The sequence below is a fragment of the Neophocaena asiaeorientalis genome, unplaced genomic scaffold (genome assembly GCF_003031525.2).
Source record: "Neophocaena asiaeorientalis asiaeorientalis breed wild unplaced genomic scaffold, Neophocaena_asiaeorientalis_V1.1 scaffold117, whole genome shotgun sequence".
NCBI classification, from domain to species: Eukaryota; Metazoa; Chordata; class Mammalia; order Artiodactyla; family Phocoenidae; genus Neophocaena; species Neophocaena asiaeorientalis.
In genome coordinates, this window is record NW_020173951.1 from 160,284 (window position 1) to 166,456 (window position 6,173).

Here is a 6,173-nt window from a genome sequence, read left to right on the forward strand (position 1 = left end):
GATTAATAGCCTCAAAGTTCAAGGCCCCAAAGGCTAGCCCTACCTGGCCAACAAACCTACTTTATGTTCCCTAACCCAGTGGTCCTCAGAGTGTGGTCTCTACCTTAGACCAATGATAAAAATTCCAAGGATTAGCCCAGTGCCCAGAGGACAAAATCTCCATTCTAAACCTCATCAGCACATTCCTTTTACAAATGAGAAGACTGATCTTTCTACTGTATTTCATAGCTATGTCCACTTGCAACCTTTCTTATGTTTGTTAAGAAAAGAACTCCAAAATGGTGATCAATAAAACATATAAGGCGAATAACTGAGAAAGGAGCATGATTACAATTTGAGTTGATAATCCAAGAGGGCCTGGTATAGAAAATAAATTTTTAAAATTAATATTAGTTAAAAATGTGGGATGGGTAATAATATTAGTACTCTCCTATTAGAAAATGATAATAAAACTTATGATCTTAAAATATATGTTTCAGCATTTCCATAACAGTGGCCAAAAATAGCATTACTTTATCTACCACCGCACTCATGGGGATAAAACTGATGCAACTCTAGTGCTATTCTCTATTAATAGGAATCAGGGCTTCTCAGGGACTAAAAGCTTAGCTAATAGTAGAAAGAAATTAATATGGGTATGAAACATCTCATTACCTTTAAGAAACAGACTTTCAAAAATGCCTCAGGAAGACAAAAGAGGCAGCTTAATGGAGTGTACACATTGCAATCATTTGAGCAACATGAATAATTATAGTTCACTGGGACAACATGACTATGAAATGCCTTGATGCATAATAGTACTCAATGATGAAAAAGTGTAAGGTACACAAAAAGTTCATTGGAAAACAAAAATAAGAGCATATTTTTTAAAAATATTTTTAATAAGTAGGTTAGAGAATTTATATAGAGATAGATATAGAAATATAGATATGATATAGATGTTCTGTTTCTTTGATTTTTCTTCTAAGTAAATAGAAAAGAACAGATAAAGTTAATTTTAAGTCAAATAACTCAAGGAAATTTAGAGATTTTTCTTGGTTAACCAGAGGAGTGATCACTTCCTATGGCCACACTTAACAGTCAATAGGAAGTCTAGCTGTGTATTAGAGGCTGATGTATGAGGCAGCACCCAAAGAAGAGGGTCTGCTGCCTAGACTCCCCCTTTCACTCCTTCAATGAGGAAACCACTGGGTGTTTTTATTCCAAAAATACCGAGAAACCAAGGCATCATGAAGTAAAGGCTCACTGCCTGGGACTAAGATTGGATGGACAGGGCGCTCTCGGGGGGGCTCCATGTTGCTAGTGTAAGGGTTTCTGATGACTCGTTGCCATAGCAACTGAACCTTGACTCTAAGACAAAGCTCAGGCCAAAAAACATCGGCTCAGGATGGAATCAATTTTGAAGAGATCCACTAAGATCCCATATGCCAACCCAAAATAAGTGACTGATAACCCAGAATCTAACTCAGCTGGTCTGACACCTCATTCTGTATTACTGTAGCTCTAGGAAAGTAGAAACACTGAGAAGTATAAAATACAAGGAAGGTATAAAACAAGTTTATAAATAATGAAGACATAAATCAAACCCATAGTATAAATATTTCTTGATCATTTAAGTATAGGTGTAATACATTTTGAATCCCATTGTGATTACTTGTGTGTTTATATGCACGTATGTGCATGCTGTCTGCTTTTGAATTTTCTGAAGCTTTTAAATGAAATTGATAGAGATTTTATCAAAATATTTAGGAGCAGCTGTCTACTTAAATTTGTAATCAGCAATTAAAGATTTAAGATGATTTGATTCCTAAAGTATGTTTTGATTTATTAGTGGCAAAAGTAGTGTTTGAATGTTGAGGAAAAAATTTAATAATGAATAAGATTACAAATGTGAGCAATTAAAAAGTTACCAATAGTAGCAAATGTTTTCCCTACACCTGGTCACTAAAGATCCTTGATCATTAAAGATCCTTGGTCACTAGAGATCCTAGAAGATGTTATTCTGTGATTTTTTCCTAGTAGGAATTTTGCCTTTCAATATCAGATCATTCACCCAAGGATGGGGCTCTGATTTCTCCTTCTTTCCCCCAGAAGTGCAGGGCTGGGTACACACTCCTGTTGGCTTAAACTGAGATTCAGTAGGAAATGTATAAAATAATGATTTTCCATTGTCTACTTCAGTCATTTTTGAGTAAAGGTGGAATGGTTACCAATAATGAAGGAAACCCTGATCTCAGTCAAACATTGAAAACAAAGAAGCATAAAATATAGCCCTACCCTCCAAGACCTGAGCAAGGAGTGAAAAGAGGTAAGGCAGACTCTGGTACAACCATAATCCTGTTTACATCTCTGATACACCAAGTCTTTACTGGGAACACCATAGAGGAAACGTGGGTTTTTGTACATGTCCTCCACCCAACAACAAAAAAACACATGAGGTGTGCGATGCCTCTAACAGAGATTCGGGGACATTTTCAACAGAGATTCGGGCACATTTTCTTACTTTACAGGGTCAACATTTTCAACGTTTATCTTGACAAGTAGTCGTGGGTTAGTCTGACATGCTTTTTTGGAGCATCATAACTTGAACTTAGAGAATTGGTTTGAGTTGATCACAATAAAGGCAGAGATGAAATCCCATTTACAAAACTGCAGTGCCAGAAAAAGCAAACCTCTTGTATAACAGTCCCGATCAATGTGTTAGCTACTCCACACAATATTCAATATTCCCACAAAAAGGTACCGGCACAACAAAGGCTGTGGACAGTGTCTTGGAGCGTCTCGTAATGGGATTTGACAAAAGCCAGGCACTTTGGGCAGGCTCCATCAATGTTAATTGAAGCAGAAGTGATTCAAAGACAAATAGGAGTCCTTGAGAGGTGACAGGGTGGTTTGGGGATTGTGACTCTTTCCTTTTCCCATTACCCCTTTATATTTAATTACTTGTTCTAGCCAGTGAATTGTAATTTGATTTGCCATTAGGTGACTCTCTGCTTGGTCTCTTATGCTAGTTGAGTCTTTCACTTAAAGGAAAAAATGTCTCATAGCCTGTGACGGTGCCTGTTTCATAGGAAGGAAATTATCCCCTGGCAAGTGGGTCTCTAATTGATAAGGTCTCCTTTTCAGTTCCTAACACTGCAGAGGTATTTGTATTTGTGTGCAAGTTAGCTACTTATTGGAGAGGTGATCCCAGGAAACACTGGTTGAGAAGTGAGGTGTTAAACAAGGAAGGAAAGGCAGCCAGCAAAAGTGGGTTCACAAACTAGTTCCCACCATGGGCCACCGAAGTGTCACCTCATTGGGGACCTCAGAGCCAGCTTTGAATACACCTCAGTCCGTCTCTCCAAAGGGTGAGGGAGGTGGGGCATTTATATACCAACGTTCCTCAGTCCTGGTTGAGGGCTAGACTCACTGGGGAGGGGAGAACGCCCTAGAACTTCTGGCCTGGGATGCACACAGGCACCCCAGCCCGAGAAAGCCCTCAGAAATAGGGACAAGGAGGGAACTGCGTCCGCTACAATCTGTCTGCAAATATGTAAACTGCTTTCAACGCCAGTGGTCCTTCAGAAAGACACGCCATAACACCTCCTCCTTGATAAGATGTTGGAGGGAATTAGGAAGAGGTTATTTCCGTCCCATTTGATGATACCCTTAATACAGATCTTAGGAACTAAGGTTAGAGTCAGTATAGTTTTGCTGAAGAATCTAACGTCGTGTCGCCTCTAGTAGGTGTCCGTTCATTTACCCTTGAGGTAGCTCCTGGGCTCAACGTTCCTGTCCACTAGGCCCTCCCCTGGGTGCATCACTCTGGAACATCAGAATGCTAAAGAGAGGTCGAATTCAGCACACAGTGGGCTGAACCTAGATCCCACTCAGAAATAGGCATATTTTTTAATTTAAAAAATACTAATTTTTAAAATAAAACCTTTAATTTTCATATTGATTTGCTGTTAGTTGGCATACATTTGCCAAGCTTAGACAATAATTGTAGGAAGCAGGCAGGAGAGGATGGTAATCAATGGCCCCAAGTTATAAGGAAGGACAGTGAAGTTCCCTAGGTGAGGCTCTAAGTCAGAAGACAGTAAAGCAGACAGGGGCTGGGACCCAGGTGAGGGAACGTTGAGCACAGTGGTAAAGTCAGGCAGTCCTGGGGCATCCCAGCTGGGACTCCCACCAGCTGGGGGGTCTGGCCCAGTGACCCAGCCATTCGTACCTCAGTTTCTCATCCAAGTAATGGGAGGTGACAGGACCTACCTCATGTGGGTTTTGTGACAATTAAATGAGCCAGTGCTTGTAAAGTGCTGTTCCCAGTGCCCAGTATGTGGTAAGGACTTAATAATTGTTACTTGCTCTTGTGTTATTATTACCATTTTAATGACTTCAAGGTAGAAAGTAGGAAATGTTCTTTCTACTGTGCATGGCTTGAAGTCCAGCATAATATCCATGGGACTATAATACGTACCACGGCAATCAGAGCAAATTCTGCTTGCCACCCAACATGGAATGAGTTACCTTAGCTCTGGTCTGTGTGTCACATTTGAAATCTCATGTGTGCAAGCGGAGAGTGCTTGGGGTTTTCTGGAAACTGCTTTCTACTTAAGTGGCAGATCCAGTCTGATGAGGCCTGGGTGGAATTCTTCCCCGAGGTGAATGAGACCTCTGTGCCAGTATTTAGAGAGACTCGACTGCCCTTGGATGCCCTGGGCCTGGTGGCGAAAACAGGTGAGAAAGGTGGCATCTCACACACCTGAGTGCATGTCAGTTTCACTTTGTGTAAAGGCAGCAGCGTCGTCCCTGAGGAGGGCGTGCATCCCTACCCTGTCCTGCAGGAGGGACCAAGGTGTCTGGGTACAAGGTCCAGGCAGGGGCTGGCAGTCTCCTCCCCTGACTTCTGCCCATGAACCTCCACCTTTCCTTCCAAACGCTTTCAGCAAGGAGACCTAAGATGACACTCAGAGGTTACTCAGTGCTCTCAACCAAAGGCCAGCTCTAAGGAATTCAAATGTTCTTTCAATTCTTTATTAAGAAATAAAATCCCCACCATTCATTGAGTGTGGCCCCAGCCCAGTGTGTGTATAATGTGTGAGAACCATCCCTGTGACGTCCTTTTATGGGCACTTAGCACCATCACTGTGGGAAGCACCATTATCCTCATATTTCCACATATTTTGTGTATGAAGAAAAGGAGGTTCAGAGAGTGTGTGTCCTCAAGTCTCACAGAAATAAATGGGGCTCCAGAATTAGAGCATGCTGGCAGACGGCAGCACACTGGCCTCACAGGGCAATACCTGACTAGAAAGTTCGGAAGGTGACTATAATAGGGAGAGCAGAAGAGGTGGACACACATGCTGACCCCATTTGCAGACATTCCTGAAGGACCAATAGCGTTGCATCCAGCTGAGATCTCTGGCAGGGCAGCCACTCGCATGCCTACCCTGGACTTTCTTGCAAAGCCAGTGAGGACACAGGACTGCAGGAAATGGACAGAGACCTTGTTGCTGAGTCAGTGGAAGGTGTTTTATTACGAGGCACACACAGTTACAGAACACAAGTCAGAAACGCCACAGGCTACGCAAACGCAAACACAGAAGTGGGCCTTGTTCTCAGATTCCTCCAGAAGGGGCACGGTTGACAGGGCAGGTGATCTCTGGTCCCTGCTCTACCTTAGAGAAGCATCCACCTACTCCTGGTTAGTTTACATTCAAAGTATTTGAAGCCACTTTTGATATCCATAATTTCTCCACCATTCTAGCTGCAGGATCAGATAGGAATTAAATTTCCACCTACAAGGTTTGTGTTTCTTTGTGGAGTATCATACATCTCAAATAGCATGCAAGAGCCCTGGGTATAATATATGTTTGATTTATTTCAACCCCAAGCGTTGCCGCACTGATGTCACTTCAGTAGCAAAGCAAATGGGACTCGGGCCATTACCTGGATCCAGATGTGAAAAAAAGGAAGAAAGAAAATGTATTTTTAATCTAAAGATTGGTACTACACACATCAAACAATGCAGCCCCATTTACTAGGTAATCTGGAATGACAATTCAAATATCCCTAGGGACAGAATTGGTTCATAAACAAGGCTAATTTCAGCCACACAATTATATTTTCCAAAGCAGTTCTTCTCTTACAATCCCCAAGGTCAAGGAAGAAAGAAGAAAAGACGGTGG